This window comes from Parasteatoda tepidariorum, chromosome 4 (assembly GCF_043381705.1).
Source record: "Parasteatoda tepidariorum isolate YZ-2023 chromosome 4, CAS_Ptep_4.0, whole genome shotgun sequence".
Taxonomy (NCBI): Eukaryota; Metazoa; Arthropoda; class Arachnida; order Araneae; family Theridiidae; genus Parasteatoda; species Parasteatoda tepidariorum.
The window spans coordinates 96,602,417-96,621,124 of NC_092207.1; positions in this window are offsets into that span (position 1 = coordinate 96,602,417).

Consider the following 18,708-nt stretch of genomic DNA (forward strand, 5'->3'; position numbering starts at 1 on the left):
ATATTAGTCACCATAAAAAATTACTTAGCTTTATCAATGATTAATTAACTAATCGTTATAATTGAAATAAAAAACGTTTATTTAGGTAATTGATATTTACACTTATTACAAGAAACACAAAAATGGTTCATCAAAATTCTTTCTTTACTTTCTTTTATAATACGTAAAGAATTAATTTTATACTTTACTGAGGACACTCGAAAATAGCTCATCAAACATTTCCTCGCAAAAATCTTTAAATTTTCTGTTAATAATTAATCAATGCATTTAAAAAATATTTCTTGTGTTAAATGTTGATGTCTACAATTAACTCAAACAATAAAACAATTGTTCCTTACAAAAATTAGTTCATCCTAAAAATAGTTTCTGCACGAAAAAAGTTGAAAAGCAAAACTTTATAAAGTGTAAAAAAAGAAGTACAAAAGGGTTTCACTTTATTTCTTTGTTGCAAAACTTTAGGGGTCCCAAAACAGCAATTGAACACACCATTTTCAGCTCCTGAAATTTAAAGACAAGTCTTAGAGATTGTTTCTAATTTGTTGATTATGTAGTCTTAATATTTCCTAATATAATTGTTATTTCTTGCAGGTATTACTGAACATTTGATTTAATTAACTTTTTTTGAAATTTTCTTAAAACTCATGAGAAATACGGAATTTCAATGTAGCTGTAGCACTAGCTCTCAGTTGTTTCGTAAAACCTTTAAATTTTAAACTTTTTTGAATGAAGCATTGTTTGTAAAAATGTGCAAGCATACTTTTTTAGTAAAAAAATGAAAACTGTGGTGCAAAGTTTTGAACTCTACATCATAGAGTTAAAGCTCATAAAATGCAAATACAATCATTCCTTAATTTGAGTAACCTATATTTTAGCCGCAAGAGATGGTGAACTTAATAAAAAAAATCTAAAACACATGCAAAAATTGTCTGAAGGTAATCAGTAAAAAACAAAAGCTCTTTTCTTAGCACTAGCATATCCTTTAAAAATTATGTCTGTTAAGATTTTAGTTCACTATTGAAATGTATTTTTTGCTTTGCTGTTTTTATACGTTACCATAGTGCTGAATTAATCGTGCTTCAAGATAATAACAATTAGAACTTTCATATTTCATACGTTTCGGTATTATTTTGGACACCTTAGGTATTTTACATGATTTAGTAAACTATATTTAGGCACCTGTTGTAAATTATGCAGATTTGTAAAAATATTTATTTCAATTACTATGTGAAGCTCTTGGGAATTGCAAAGTTGGCTAATTTCTAGTGTTTTACTATACTTTTTAACACATAGTATTAGGTAAATCTTTTTAAGGTGTGCATTAAAGGTATGGATATCAAAAGCAAGGATCATTTGTGGAAAAAGTTTCAATGCCATTTAAATAACAATACTTTCAAAATTTCGAAAATATAAACTCTTGAGTGTGTGTGTAGAGAAAAAAATTCCGATAAAGTTTTCGTACTCTTTTGCAAAGACTTCTAACAAAAAAAAGCATAGCAAAAGCAAGCTGGTTAATAAAACTAAAACTAACGGTATTTAAACAATTCACAATTTCATATGATAACAATTCTGGTTTTCAAAATTATAGTTCTTATTACCACACATTTAGCTAAAAATACTAAACTGAACATTAAATTTAACTAGATAATTAGTTTTTATGCCCTTCTCTAAGTTATCAAGATAAAATTTCCAAATTTTAACAATTCTACCAAATTTTATCACGTGTTAGGAAACCATGTTCTATTATTAATTTTACCAAAATCGTGACCGAAATGCTTTAGTAAAAATTACCGATATTTTGGTTTTCTTATAGAGTAAGAAACGTGGTAAGCTTTTCCATAATTATCATAATTTTGTTTCCTCATTGCGGGATGGGATGTCCACTTCTAATTTGGTTTAATTGGATAAAGCGGAAATTTAAAAAAATGTTTCGTTGTGCATGCTGAATTCTCCAATGAAATGTATTTCTTTTCTTGAAATTAATGCAATATTCGAAAGAGTTCATAACATTATGTATTTCTCGGGAAGCTTTAAAAAACAAGGAATGCATTGAAATTAAGGAATGGTGGTGTACAATGCATAAAACATTGCTCACAGTATCATGAGAAAAATTTGACTCTTCAGCTTTCAGAAAGCACGCGCTTCCCAAAACTTACAACTAAAACTCGTCTGAATTCATAACTGGCTTTTAATATGAATTTAACTTTTCGAAACTCTTATCAAATCCTTCCACATTTTGGGAGAATCATTAAAACCTCACGAACATTTTGAGGATGTGTAACAAGTTAGAAAGAGACTTGGAGTCTCGCTATTTTCCCGTCACTTCATATAAATTCAGCAGATCGGGTGCAATTCCCTAGGTGGGAAAAATGTCACGTAGACTCGTTTTTACGTGACGAGTATCTCAGTAGCTCTGTAAATGAACGAGAACTCTTTCTTTAATACCGAGCCCATTTCGAAAATTCGAACACTTTCAAGTCTGCGATTGGAACGTTGGTGCGCTACTTGTATTTCTCGATGGGAATCGGACAAATAAAGTTAGGTTATTTTTTTATTTTATTTCATTTCATTGCCCATGGAGGAAGAAAAATGCATTTTGTATGATGCGATATACGATGAAAATTCTGCTGCGAAGAAGGAATAAAAAAGGGAGTTATTTCGTATTTTTTCTCTTCTTTTGACATTTTATATTCACCTCAAAATAAGATTATTCAGCTTGGGAATCTCTCGAATTTCCGATGCTTCAAATTTTGCGCACAAACATACTATTTAAAATAGATTAGAAAAGAAAGTATGGAGTGTATCAGTAGGACTGAGGCAAATTAGTAAATAACATGAATTAAATAATAATGATTTGCTATAAATTAAATAGTGAAGATAATGGCAATGATAAAGGTTGCTTTACCTGTAAAAAATTATTGGCACACCCTGACAGAGTGGTATTGCTGTCTCGCTAAACGTTCTGAAGTGCAGACCATAGTTCTTGGTGTATCGTTGTGCTATCCTCATCAAGCCTGTGATTTTTTTTTTCAAATTAATTAGAATTTATAAACCATTCTTTGCCTCAAGTTTCCAAAATTGCATACTTCAGAGAGTCAATGAATAAATAACTAAATAAATAACTAAATGAATGAATGAATGAATGAATGAATGAATGAATGAATGAATGAATGAATAAATCTCATTACTCAAATAAAAGATTGTGCATGAAACAGATATAATAGCTTAATCCATCCGTGTTTAATATTCTTACAGCGCTTTGACTAAACACTTGAAAGCATCATTAGTGCCTCATTTACTTCAATTATGATTTAGTAAACCCTTAGAAAAAGAAATAATTAATCTTCATCTAATTCTTATGAGCAATTGAAATAAACCAGCATATTTAAAAAATCGCAGAAGAGCAAAGAAATTATAAAGTTTATTACCATTTCATTTGGTAATAGGCATCTTAAAATTACAATAAACAATAAAATTCGAATTCTTTCTGAAGATATTTTGTTAATTTCTGGTGATACTTTAGAGCATGGCAAGAAAAAAATTGTAATGTTAAATTTGCTTATCAGTGTCGTATTTCTTACTAAATAAGTTGGTAATAAAGACTATAATTTTGGAACACGAAATTTCCATTAAACCCTTACTATTACGGAAGGAAAAATTATCAAATAAATGATTTAAAAATACCGAAAATTTTAGTGTCAATGACCAGAATACTCTCACTTACTCTCTCTCTCTCTTTTATCAGAAATGTATTTACCATACAATTAAGGAGATTTTTTTTGCCAGAATTGTTTTTTTAGTGTTGGTCACATAAATATGTCTCTTTGAAACTTTTAAACAGGCCGTAGTAAAAATAATGATGATCATATATTTTTGCTTTTAAACTACAATGATTGATCTTTTAGCTCTATTAATCTTTGTTTTGCATTCTAATCAAAGTAAAGTATACTTCAGAACAAATAACTCATTTACCGAGATAGATAAAATAGTCAGTTACGCATAGGAACAAGTGAACATTTCTACTGTTTATACAGTGCACCAGAAGAGGGGGGAACACCCTGATTATTTGTATTCTTGACTCATAATATAAGAAGGGGGCTGCAATCTGGTGAAAAGTTTACCCATAGCTTGAGCTGGAGAACAGTCTAATATTTTAACTCCGTAGAGTTAATTTCTCTTTTTGTGTGCTTTGCAACATCTCGAAAATTTTTCAAGCAAATAAATTTTTTTGTATACAATTAAAAAATTCATTTATGGAAAAATAGCTAGACATTTTTGTAAAAGTTTTTAACCCTTACAATTCAAAATTCTTCGCCCCTTATGTATTGCAATAAATAATAAATAATTATTGAAAAGTATTAAAGAGAAGTAAATATCTTTGGATAAAAAAATGTAAAAAAAAAAAATCAGTTTGTTTACAAATTTTCAGTTTCTAGTAAGAAACAGAAAAAAAAGTAGAATTAACACTAAGAAGTTAAAATTGACTGCTGACCTGAAACTATTGGGACCATATTTTCTGGATTGCGACTACCTTCATTATTTGAGGGTTAAGAAACAAATCTGTAAAAGAAAAGTGTTCATTCGCTGAAATTATGACTCTGAGTCTGATTTCGTAACTCAAAAGGTGGTATTCTCCCGTTAATTAGCCTATTAAAAGGTAAGCCCTTGAAAACATTTTGAAAACATTAGGATTGAGTTGTACAACGTTAAAATTCGATGATTTGAGCTAAGAGTTTTTAAAAGGTTGTCATTAGGTGTTCACTTTAAATCTTAATAATTACTCATTTGTTAATCCTACTAACTTGAAATCATTTTCATTCGATACATCAGCAAAAATAGTTTGAAAAGAATACGTAATTTCATTAATCAAGTTCTTTAATCAAGTTCTTCCCCCTTACTAAATTCATTTAGAATAAAAAATTGATTGAATTTTAGCTAGCTATGAGTTTATATTTCGTCTTAGTTCCATTTTTTGAGGATCAGATGAAAAAAGTTAAAAATTCTCTATTCGTAGGTGTATATAATTTTTAATACTTAGCTGTAGGTTGATCGAAGTATCGCTAAACAGTGAGGCCAATGACATCTTGCATAAGTCCAAGTAAAGTGTCTAACATAAGTTGAAACGATAACTTTACCAAACATTACTTCATACTAAACATTATTTAAAAATCATATGTTTGAATTCATAGTTATTTTTCTTTGAAAACATTAGTTCAGTGTGTTTATTTTAAGTTGACAATGGACAAAAAGATAAAGGATAGCTTTGTTGACATGATTGATTTGTTTTTAACACAGGAGTGTTTGAATGTAAAAATATTTCTCGCTAATTTTGAATAATAATAGTATTTATTTTAGAATTAATAAACTGCTGTTTGTAGAAAATGCAACACCATGAAGGAATCATCAGAATCAAATGAAATATTATTTTAATAATGGATNAAAATTTCATCATTTATTTGTATCAGTACAAGTCGTTTCTGCATTAAATTTCATTTGATTCTGATGATTCTTTCATGGTGTTGCATTTTCTACAAACAGCAGTTTATTATTGGCGAAAAACACTCATTGTAAGTAATATTCTTATAAAATGATATCTTTTCAATAATGCTTGGAAAAGATAAAATATTAAGAGTAAATAATGTATTAAATATAGTCCTTGTTCTAATCTTACAAGACTGTTCTTTTCTTACAATTAATTAACCAAATTTATATTGCTTAGCAAAGATTTAAAGAAAGGGAAAAAATGTTGTCAGACCGGGTATTTTTGGTTGCTTATTATTAACTGGGAAATGAATTAGAGTATTGTCTAGGTAAAAAATTTAATGTTTATATAAGGATCATAAAAAGCTTGGTTTTCGGTTCATGGAAATATGATATCTTCCTGAGATTAAGAAAACGTTTTCTATTTAATTTTTTGTTCTTAAACTGTTGAGGATTTGTAAGTTATTTGAAGAAAAAAAAATACTTATATTCTTACTGAATAAATGACTATTTTAAGATATGACAAACATATACAGTTTATTTAAACATGTTGTTGATAAAAATATTTAATGAAGTATTACTTAAAAATTCAGATTTATTAATTAATCCCGCTATTTAAAAACAATTTTTTATTGAATTGAATCTTTCATTAATTATTTCCTAGAAAAATATTAAAATGCAAGATGATTACCAAAGATCAAAAGAAAATAAAGGATTTAGCCCTAAATGATTTTCTATTTTATAAAAACCATCGAGTGATTAATGAATTAAATAACTAAAAAAATTATAATTGGAAATCTTAATTTGCTCTCAGTCAATCAAGTCAAGTTTTTATGTGGGGAAAGATAAGCCGATTTAGTTTTGAAATGATTTGACAAAATAATATTTAAAAAAAAAAACTATTTCCTACTTTCTTGATACAAAAAAATTTATAAAAATATGAGCAGCTTTTATCATGATTGCTTTTATCACCATCATTAAATTTTCCAAAATCAATGAGCTTTTCTAGAATAATAAGTAAATAAACAACAAAAATGATCATTATTTTATTCAATTTTTTTATCATTAGAGCAATCCTGAGAGAATATTAAAATTTTTTGTTTTGATTTATTAGTTAAGTTATTAATGGATGATAATATTTTGAAGGTTTTTATAATCCTTTTAAACTATTTCAAAAAATGAAATTGCATGGACTAAGTTGGAGATAAAAATGTTTAATATATATTTTTATTTGAAGGTCATCTTTAATCTGAAAATTTCAAACTTTTATGTTAGGCATGTAGCACTTTAAATAAAATAACTAAAATTGGACAACTAAAACAAATTAGCACGTTTTTTTTTGTTCGATATTTAATAGCACTGGATATCAAAAGAAGTTTAAAAGAAGATTACGTTTTTTCATTTGCTGAACGAGTTTCGAACTTATAAATGTAATTTTTTTGAAACTTTATCTGCATATAAGATTTATATACTGATATGGTGAATAACTGATAACCCTGATTGCTGACTGACTACTTCAACTTCGGAAAGTGAGATAAATGTTTATAATACTATGGGGAGTATATTATGTGAAAAATGTTTCAATTGTGTAGTTTATGTGTAATGCCATTAGAAATCTTGCGATAAATATAATTACTACCCAGGATATTAATTTGAGAATTCTCCTCCGTATAAATGACGAATGAACATGCTAAATATCACACAATCTTCAGATGAATTTTCCCATCAAGACAGCTTTCAATATAAGATTTGAAACTTTAAAAATCATTTGTTATAAAACAATGCACATTAGAGCCACAAAGTATTACTTAGCGAGGAAAGAACAAAAATATTTTTATGTCTTACCAATTAAAGTCAATAAAAAAAATTAAAATTATTGTAGGGTTAAAAATTAATGATGCGACTACTAGAAAGGGGGGAATTCATAACTAAGAAAAAAGTTTGGTCAAAATTACTAAATCATAGTAAACTTTACCGTGTTTCTAGCTCAATGAGAACACCGAAAGGCTCGATAATTTTTACCAAAGTACTTGAATAATGATTTTGGTAAAATTAACAATGAAACATGCTTTTATAATGCTTCGTTTGATTATTTTTATGCTCACATGATCAAAATTATAGTTTTTATTACCACATACTTAGTAAAAAGTGCAGAACTGGAAAATAAATTTAATCAAATAAAAGGTCTTTGTGACAAACTCTGTGGTATCATAATAAATTTACTAAATTTTACTACATTTACCAAATATTTTCAACTACTATAGAACCATATTGTGTTGTTAATTTTACAAAAATTAATTAACCGGAACTCTTCGGTAAAAATTATACTGAGATACATGGTGATCTTATCGAGCCAAAAATATAATGAATTTGACCAGATTCTGGGATTTTTTATCATACTTTTTTTCTCAGAACGGAACAAAATGTTTGAGAAAAATCTTGCACTGGAATATTTAGCCTTAAATCTATTAAATATTTCCAAAAAATTCGACATATTTAAAGTAACGCTTTCCGACGCACAGCTTTTGTTTTATTTTTAAACAAACATAATGATTTTCTAGACTGTTTAAATCCAAGTGGAATTTTCACAAATCACCCAATTATAAATCAAAACAATATAAAACACAAATAATTCAGCTAAATCTTCTGTAACTGAATACTTTAATACTCTTTGGAAAATCAATAAATGTAACCAAATCCTTGTATTGGTGAAATGTAATTATGTGAATAAAAACAATATCTTCTATCTTGATCTAAAATAAATTACTGAAGTGTTTGTTACGAAGATTGTATTGAAGAAAAACTAAAGCCTTACAAATTGGCCGGATTTCATATCTGTGTTATTTGTTTTATTTATTTCTACCAAGTCTTCGGAATTAGAGATTGATGCACTAATCTCGGTAGAGAGATCGATTTGAGGAAGGAAATATCTAAGAAGCTTAAAATATTTCATATCTTCTTCCACAATCTAGGTAGATAAATGATTTGAAAAAGAGGAAAAAAATTTAAAACCATTCAATCCATAAAGTATAGTAAGTTTAAAAAAAATTGTGTTTTTAAATAAAAGTTTAAAGACATTACATGTATCGAATAATATTTAGAAGAATACGGCGGCAACAGATAAGATGATATTGAAATGGTTATTTATGAGAATCGTATTTTGATTTCTGAGCATAAAATAAAATGGTTTAAATATTTAATAATAAAAACCGTATTTAAATTTATATTATTTTGATAATGCTTTTAATGTAATTTATCATTCTGATGATAATATTTTATTGCCTGAACTATGCTTTTAATATAAACACAATTTAATTTTTTTTAAATAAATAAAAAAAATGATTAAGGATAAAACAAAATATAAATAATAAAAAACTAAAAATAAATAAAACGAATAAAATAAATTATGCTTTTATAACAGACTTAAAAGTAAAGAAATATTTTATTATAAATACTATACTGGAAAATAAAAAAGAATTTTTCTTCTGCAGTGTATATTATTAACTTACTTATCATCAGGAATTGAACCATGACCAATTGGCGTACTACGTAACATCCCAACGTGAATAAAGTTTTCTAAGTTATTTTAGGGATTTCGAATAGGGTGCAAAGTGGAACCATATTATACCCATATATATGATCCCACGTTTGTCTGCAAAAAGAAATAATAGCAAATTTATTTAAAAAAATTTAAAATAGAAATAAATTAAGAAGAAGTTATTTATTCAAATATTCAATTCATAATTTATTCATTAATTTATTCAATTTATTCAAATGGTTTTAGAATCTAGTGAAATGTTAAATTTTGTTATTTGTGATGCAAAATTTAAATAGTTGTTACATGAATAATGAGTAAAGCTAGCATTTGCATAATTTTTCTTTATTAAAATTTGCTAAACAAAATGATTTGAAATAGAGTACAGCAACATTAATTATATTTCTAATGACGTAAGGTGTGAGTTTGCTTATAGCTCTTCTTTGAATTTTTATCTCATAGATGTGTACTGCTCACTTAGATTCAAACTTAGATAAAAAAATTATTTTGTATAATTTTTGTTAAACTTAACGTGAAAAAAACTCTGAACTTAAATTGTTCATCACTCAAAAGTATTTTACTGCAGCAACAATTTTTTTTAAATAAATGAATAACAATAAGAACATCAAAAGCATATTCAATTGGTCAATAAGTCTCTGAGTTATCAAATTTTGAAAAAAAATTTGTGTATTTAAAATTAAATTTCTCAAGGACTATTCTACCAATTGCACTCAAGTTTTGCATTTTGACACTTCAAGATACAGTTTTGAAAATGATCAAATTTTATACACTTAATAATTAAAGAAATTCGTCGACTATTATAAATAAAAAATAAATATTTTGTAAATAATAGTTATTAAAAATTATTTTTTGCATGAAATTGTGTTGGAATATACGAATTTTCTATTTATGATAGGACATTTCTCGATTGGCTTAAGACGTTCTCGAGATATAGCGAGTTATGCAAAAAGTAAAATGGTCCATTCACAGGTCCAAACTTTCGATCGCTCTTTTAACTAAAACCACATTTTTCAGATTGCTAATGCCTCCCTATTTTAAGGATTTAAAAGCTGTCGAAAAAAATTTGTGTTGTCCAGAAAAGTACGCCTTTGTGTCGTATTTTGCAACTTAAAATGTTGTCTAAAAATGTAAAAAGTCTTAAATAGCGTATTGAAGGTTAGGTCATCAAATCTTTAAGATTGACTGATGGCACGCAAAAATCCAATCATAAAATCAAATATTATTTTTTTGTTTACCGTATACCGAGTAAAAAGGCTAATATTTGAAATTTAAAACAACAGTTATTGTCTATAGAAGAACAGTCTTCATTAAATCCTTAAGAGTTGCATAATTTTGAAGAAAAAGTCTTAAAAGTGCCAATTTTTTTTATTCAAGAAAATTATGTAATACTAAGAGTTTGTACAATATATGTATTCTTTTTAAGTTTTTGGGTGAATTTTTACCTTGGAATAATGATGAGTGCAGAAATCAAGTTTAAAGTAAACTAACTATCTCTAAACACATTACAAATAGTCTAGCACAGTCATCTGTTTTATACATTCAGAAATAAACATGATTCTGGAAACAAGAAATATATATTTTTTTAAATCTTTGCTTTTGAACACTCCTGCTTAGAAACATCACGGGCACGAGAAATAGAGGGCGAAAATTCACCACGTCGTTTTGACTGGAACGAGAAGGAAGGGGTTAAATAAAGAAAAAATTAAGCTTTGGTATTTAAAATTAAAATCTTTTCAATTGTAGTTTATAAATCGTGAAAAGATATTTAAATAAATCAAGTAATTTATTAAAAAATTAAGCTTTGTTAACATGTCACAAAAATGTTTAAATAACCTCATTTAAATTTTACTGTATTTTTTGTAGCTTTAAACGACGTTTGTAACTTTAAACGACAAGGTCAATATAATCTCGTCGTTTAAAATTACTCGAAGATCAAATTGATTCGAAAATTTATGAACACCCTTCAAAATTGCTTTTACGACTTGGAAACTTTACCAAAAATAATTATAATTTTGATTTTTTTTCCTCCATGTGACTTATATATTTGTGCTTCTTTACGTTGAAAACAGATTACGTAACAATCTTTTAAAATTGACAAAAAGTAATTTATATATTATTTATCTCTAAAACACTTATTAATTAATTGCTAATACTGCATTTACTATTTAAATAATTTATTTTTAGTTTTTTAAATGGTTTAAGAGATGGCTTATTTATTTAAAAGAGTACGTATTAAAAATAGACTTATTTGAATAATCGAATAGAAAACAAATCTTAAACAACTAACTTTAAGACTAAAAAAATAAGAAAGGCTTTGAAAAATTTTGGCTTAAAAAAATTAGATTTAAAGATGGAAAGTTCTGTACAAAAAAATCTATTTATTTTTCGTTTTCTATCAAAAATAACTTTAAGTCATAATGATTTAGTGTCTTGACACTAGAATTGAAGAAAAAAGTGTGAAAAAACATGAACTTTAAGATTAATCACTTAAAAAACACGCATTAATTTATAACCAAGGTGCAAAGTTTCATTTTTTGCCAAAAGTAAATGCTATTTTTCAAATAATGTTTTTTTTAAAAGAAAAGATAATTTATTATCAGAAGAAAGTAATAAATTTTGTGCATTTAATTGTAGATTTTCATCCAAGTTTAAAACATTAAGTTTTAACATAATATCCAGGTATACTTTATAAGTTTTAAAATTGAATTATTTTCTTATTTTCAATATAACACAATTTTTCGATGGTTCATTCATCATATAAAATAAAACTTCTTAGTGAATAATGTTTTAAGACGTTTGTAAAAGCTACTTATATTTTACTAAAGTTTAGTTTCGTTATTTCTCTCTACGTAGTCCTGGAAGGGGAGCAAATATTCAATAATTCAAATTAATTAAAAAATACACAGTTTTGTGAAAAAGAGTATCATTTAATTTTCCAATCTTTGAAAAGTAATTTCGCTGCATTGCCTTGGCAAATAAATTGTACAAAATTTGAGAATCATTCATTTGTATTCATGATATAGTCTGACAAAATTATAACAATTTTTTCAAAAAAGTAAAATGTTTTTTTTTTTTTTAAATTCAATCGATTTGTTTGTTTAAAGATCAGGCGATACGTTTTAGAAAAAAATATAGATGTATCAAATTCGAAACTGCTCTTTAATATTAGGGCATTCAAAACTTGTTTTTTTTTTATTTTTTAGTTTTGGAAAATAAGCTTCCAAAACATCCTGGGGGTTATTTGAAACATTAAATGAAGATAATGACTCATTATTATAGACAATGCAAGTTTAAATATTTACATAATATATAAATTCTTTCCTTTAACAATATAAAAAGTTTTATAAAACACATAATGTGAGGATAGGTAACGTAAAAAAAAAAGTACACGTTAAAAATAATGGCAAAATTTCTGTATTTGTACAGCAAAGGTATTAATAGTCAGAAAAGCATAATTTTGGTATTTTAACGAAAGCATATGGTATTTGAATCGTTCATTTGATCATTTTTCCATTCGACTTGGTAACGGTTAACCGAAAATTCTTGTTTTCAAAATTCGAGTTTTTATTACCACACATTTAGTAAAAGTATAAAACTGAAAAGTAAATAAATGAAAATAAAATAAATGGTTTTTATGCCATTATCAATTTAGTCATTATAAGGTGCTTTAAAAAGTTACAGAACTCATTCATTTCACAATATGAAGACCATGGGAGATGAACAGTGTCTATCTTTTCACAAAAAGGGTGAATGGATCACCATTCATTCTTTGGTTTTTTTTTCCGGATTACCAAGTTATGACAGATCAATAATGTGATAAATCGGTTCTTTCCGAGAGTTAACGTACAGTGAGAGCCGCAATGACGGTACTAAACTGTCATTGCGAAGAACTGGGATTCGATCCCTGGCGGTGGCTTGGAACCCACCATTTTTCAGGTAGCTTGTCTGAAAAGTAAATGCAGCACTCTGCGATAGTGCCCATCCCATTGATGCAATCCTACCGTTAGTCATGACATTGTGGAGCTTCAAACTTCATTACACCTCCGCCATTACACCTCACAACGGGCTGCTGCGGGAATGCTTTACTTTTAGAACACAGTGAAGATAGCAGCCGTACTGAGGAAAAACACTTCCTTTCAGCGCGCAAAGTCTTATGTACTCTGAATTAGCCTTCATCGACATAAACCCTTCTTCTCCGTTCTCTTCATTAACTTGGCAATTTTGACCTTTTGATGTCTAGTCCTTTTACCAAATATAATAGGAATAATCTGCTTACAATTCTATGATATTTTTAAAATGGTTCATGAGTGTTAAATGGCGGTTCATTTTTCACCATTATACCAGGGTAACAAGGACATGGATAATTGCTTTAAATGTTTAATCAAGGAGTTTTAAAGGCACTAAGCGGGAATATATCAATCTGCGGTGTTAGTTCAATCCATCTTTAATGAGGGTGGATGGATTTATTTATTTATTCAGGTGCATAATTTAGCTTCTTACTGAATAGATAGAATGGCTTGAAAACTCTTTTCAATTTGATAAACAGATTCAACACATTTGGGTAGGCAGAAAAAATACGAAACTATTTGGTTTCCCCACATCTGCACTTTAGAAAGATTAACGGGACTGTGATACTGCGCAGCAAGAGAGGAATTGATTACAAGTAAAGCATTTAACCTTACTCAGCCTTCGTTGCTGCGAAGAATTTCTCTCTCACCAAGCATTATGAAGCATAGAGCTGACAGGTTTAATACCTCACTGTTTTGTGCTATCTTGAGAAACTGAAACGGAAAGATGCTAATGTCAATAAAAAACTTCATATTTAGATTGTCAAAAAATAAACACACTTCAAGATCTCAAATACTTATGTGTATGAAAAAAATGGAATAATTCTTTAAAACAAAAAGTCACAACTGCTACTGAAAAAATTTAAAGAAAATTAATAGAGAGAACAATTAAATATACATGGTGAAATATGGAGGTGAATTTGGGAAGAATGCATTTCCTTACAGAATGTAAGCGAGGGTAGACATTGAGGTCTTTTACTTGGAGAATGCTGTTCATGTGAATGAAACAAAATGAACTGATGTGTTAGGTGTGGACATAATTTTCCCAATATTGAAGAGCGCATTCTTCGAGTGCTCAAAACCTATAGTTTTTTTTAATTTCAAGTATGAAACTCCTAAACATTTTATTCACAAGCACATTAAACTTAATTATTATGTTTGTGTTAAAATATATCATAAAACTTTAGTGAGGTATTTAGAATTTAAAGAGAAAATATTAACACTTTAGGACATTAGTAAACATTTGAATCATAAAGTTTTACTTTGGATATATATAAAAACGAAATTATTGAAACGCTGCGCTAATTGTTTGCTGCTTCCATAGTCTGAAGAAAATTATTTTCTGTCTTAAATATAATCGCCTTGTGCTTGGCTATGATGATGCATCTATTTAAAAGTTATTTACGCTCTCACATATATTTTCGCATTTTCCGCACTATTATCTCCCATTCCAAAGAAACTAAATGCCGACAATTTCTCCAAGATGATTAGGAGTTGTACTTCATAGAATATTAAACCCCAGAGATAGATCTCTTTTTTCAAGGAACATTTACCCCATTTAAAGTATCGATTAGTGACTCCCATCAGACAGTAGTTCTCCAACAGATTATTATTTCACCACGTAACTTATTTCTAGACTTTATACATATATTTTTTTGCAATTTTCTTTACTTTCAAATCTTTTAAAGCCTCAGCCGTACTCTTAATCCGAAGTTCTTCTTTTTTTCGACGCCATAAATAAAGTTTATCTCTTCCGTAAATCGTTTCTCTCGCCAAGCCATTAGATATAATAAATTCTTTCCTTTAGAAATGGGGTTGAGTCTCATCGAAAAGTTAGTCCACCCCTTACCCTAACGCATCCTTCTGTGCAAACAACCCTTTGGCATAAGTGAATGGTCCTGAGTCGTTTTCTACGAGTAAAGTGATTCCAGCGGGGTTAGCATGTGATTTACATTGAAAGAAGAAGAGAAAAGGATCTGGGCAAGCACAAAACGTTCGATGCAGACTATTTTCAGTAGAACAAATAGACCCCGCACATTTGAAATGATTTCTGAAATCAGATTTTTTCCCTTTATCTTACTTTACGGAAATCAGTCGATTTGAATGAAATTTTAAATCTAGAGAGATTGCATTAAATATTTACATATTCTTAAGAATATTAAAACTTCATGAATTTACTATTATTAAATTTATATGGAACTTTAGGTATTTTATTTCTTGTAAAGACCCGTATGACAATACTGAAATACTGATAAAAACTAAAAGGACAAAGGAAACTAGCAAGTCATACGATATTCATTTTATAATCATCATTGAACAGCTGCCCCAATTTCCTGGGTTTACAACTACTTATGTTCAACTTCGTAGCCTTGTCATTTTGAACCCAATCCAGAAGACAAGGGAGCTCCTGGATCAAGTATTGGAAGAAATTTGTCTTAATGGAGAACTTTTTAATGGAACTAACCAGCATTTGCGTTACATGGAGAGGAAAGCCACAAAAACCTCGCATGGATAGTCCAACGGCAAGGGATCTCTAACCCATGATACGTCTACAACAGAGGATATTTTTTGTGAGTACTGCGGTTGGTGCAAGCCGGATGCAGAATTCGCATCGACCAGCTGTCGCTGGGATTCGAAGCCGGTTTACCTCATTGGAAGGCTAACGCTCTATCCTCTGAGCCATCACGTCTCAAGTCATACGATAGAAGTTAGGCTATGTCATGTTTTATATCTAAAATGTACTTATATCTTATATGTGTTCTATTTCGATTAATAAATATCCTCGCCTGTAAAATTTCATGTCTGTAAATCATGTTTTGCCTCTCTCCAACCATTTTAAAAATAGTATTCTGTTGAAAATGGAAATTTAGACTGTTATAACAAGCTGTATATATATATTTTTTGGTTGCTTTTCATTTCGATTTAGTAATCCTGTCAATTAGTAGTAGTGCAACAGGGTCAACACGATTTCATAATAAAAGTTTGAGCCCATAAATCCATCATTTGCTTTAAGATCACTAAAAAATCAATTTAAAAGGAAAGAAATAACAATCATAAAAGGCAGGCTTCATATAACAGTCAGTCAACGGACATCATTGTGGGAAAATTCTTTAAGAAGATGAAGCTCTGCCAGAAAAAGCAAGTCTTTGAATTAAAATCATATAGACATCAGGTGATCAAATTAAGAAAACATAAGCTCAAGCGCTTAGAACATATACAACATTAAAGTATGGAAAACTTCCTTGACATATTTCTACTTAAATAAATAAATCTATGCATACAGATATAGATAGAAAAATAGATATTTGGTTTAGTTTTGGTAGCTTGTTTGCCAGAGTTCAAGAATTTAAAAATTTCACGCATTTACAACTGGAGTAGCACAAGCACTTTTCTCTTGCAAATAAGTAAGAGACTTTTTGATAGTAAAGCGTCAAATTCAGGATGCAAAACTGGAACCTGTTTTTGGAATAGAAGAAAAAATCACTTATGGTAGATTTTTTCCATCATACATTGAAAATAATTCTCTGTTCAGTTAGCAAAGAAACATTTGGATCCACATCTCGTACTGAAAGCACCAATCTAACATTATTCATTAAACTCAGAGACTCTGTTTGGATGATTAATAACACATGAAAGCATAAAATATATCATTTGTACAATTTTAAAGTAAAATAAAAAGGAATTCTGATCCTTAGGAACAGATATTAAATAGTTTCATGATCGCATGATAGGGCAAAACTACCTTTTAAACAAAACAAAAAACTTTTTTATCTTTTAATTTTAAAAAAAATGTTTATTTTTAAGTAATTTATTAATACTCAAATTTTTTAAAAGATAACATGTCCCCTTCTAATGACAACGAAGTTTTAAATTAAAAGCTAACTAAATATATGAATGTTGTGTACGAAATATAATACTACAAAGTAAATATATTTCATATTTAGGGGAAATATGGAAAATTGGATCATACAGGAGGTTTGAACAATATGTTTTTCATATTTAAACATTTGTTTAGCTGATGATCACTTGATTCCAATGCTCTATAAAGCAAAATCACAGTCTATCAGTAAAATTGATCTGAAATCGCATCTGTTATCTCAATTTCATCCAAAATTGACCAAATCAAGAATTTTGGCAGATGGGCCAATCAGAGAGGTAATTGAATAGTGGCCCACCATTTAAATAAATAAACAAAAAAATCACAAAATATTAAAAAAAAAACTAAATACTTATAAGACTTATTTTTTAATTTCACAAAGTTTCGAATTTAATTTAAAAAATATCGATGTAAACAGAGGGCAAATATTAGATAAATAATAACTTCAACTTAGAAATTCCTTACGTTAAAAATTGCACAGATAAAAAACTGTGCAAACCTTCCACGTTTTTCTTGACCACAACCAAAGTTGATTTAATAAAAACATTTGTTTACCTTCAAAGGTGAAAAAATTATGTCTTCTTAATATCCTACCAAAATTTTTAAATAAAAATTCGGCCTTCACGGATTCGTGTACAATTAATTTGAAAAATAACAATAAAATCAATTACAATAATTAAGTTAATTAAACAATTAAGCAAGTTGAAACATTTTGGATAGTTAAAGGGAAAAAAAGCTTTCATAATGAATTAGAAAAAATATCTAAATTTTGTAAAAAAGAAAAATTGATGGAATTGAAAGAGGACCACTTTAACGATAATATGACACAACAGAAATCTCAAGACAGAGTGATCCAAAGCTCAATGCTCAAGACAATTTAAAGAAACTAAAAGCATTTTCCCTCAGTGTAAAATGAGGCGGTTATTCGACAAAGCTGTGAGTGGTAGTTGCGAAAGCGGGGATATTTCATCAGCTAAAAGAGCGTTTTCTTGCTCTTTTGGTTAGAAAAGTGTAGAGTAACAATTATTTTGTATTCGTAAACACTTGGATTAGATTTCGAAAAGCGTCTGACAATCTAAAAAGGAAAAAAAAAATGTATTTTGGGCTTCAGAGGGCCCCAGCTCCGAATAAAGCCTTTTTTTAAAAAAAGAAAAGTTGAATCTTGGGGCCATTGCCCTCTCGGGGCCCCAAGCTACAGCTTATTTAGCTTATACGTAAATCCGGCCTTGACTGGCGGCTATGTTCATCCATTAGAGTTTATTCTCCATATGATGATCTTTAACTATGGTCTTAAATACGGTGATATGATCTTTCAGATCTCGGGGTTTCATTCATTACAAAACGCCTTTAACATAAAATATATTTAATAACAAGAAGGATGATGATGATGTTACAGTGTTATGGAGGAAAACTGTGTAGAAACTAACTGATTTTACATTGCTGCGCAGAGCGCCATCTATTGAGTATTAGAAATAATTAATATGGAGAAATAAATAATATTAACACACATCCCCCCGATGAACTCTTAGTTCATAACAATTTAGTCATTTCATATATTAATCAAAGTTATTTTTCTCAAATGTAAGGTACCAATATTTAAAATATAATATAATCTTACCTTTTACAATATGAGCCCTTCTTAATTATATAAAGATTATAATGCAATAATATTAATTGAATTCTTAAAATAATATGTTTCATGAGCATTAGTTCAAACCTTTAACAAATAA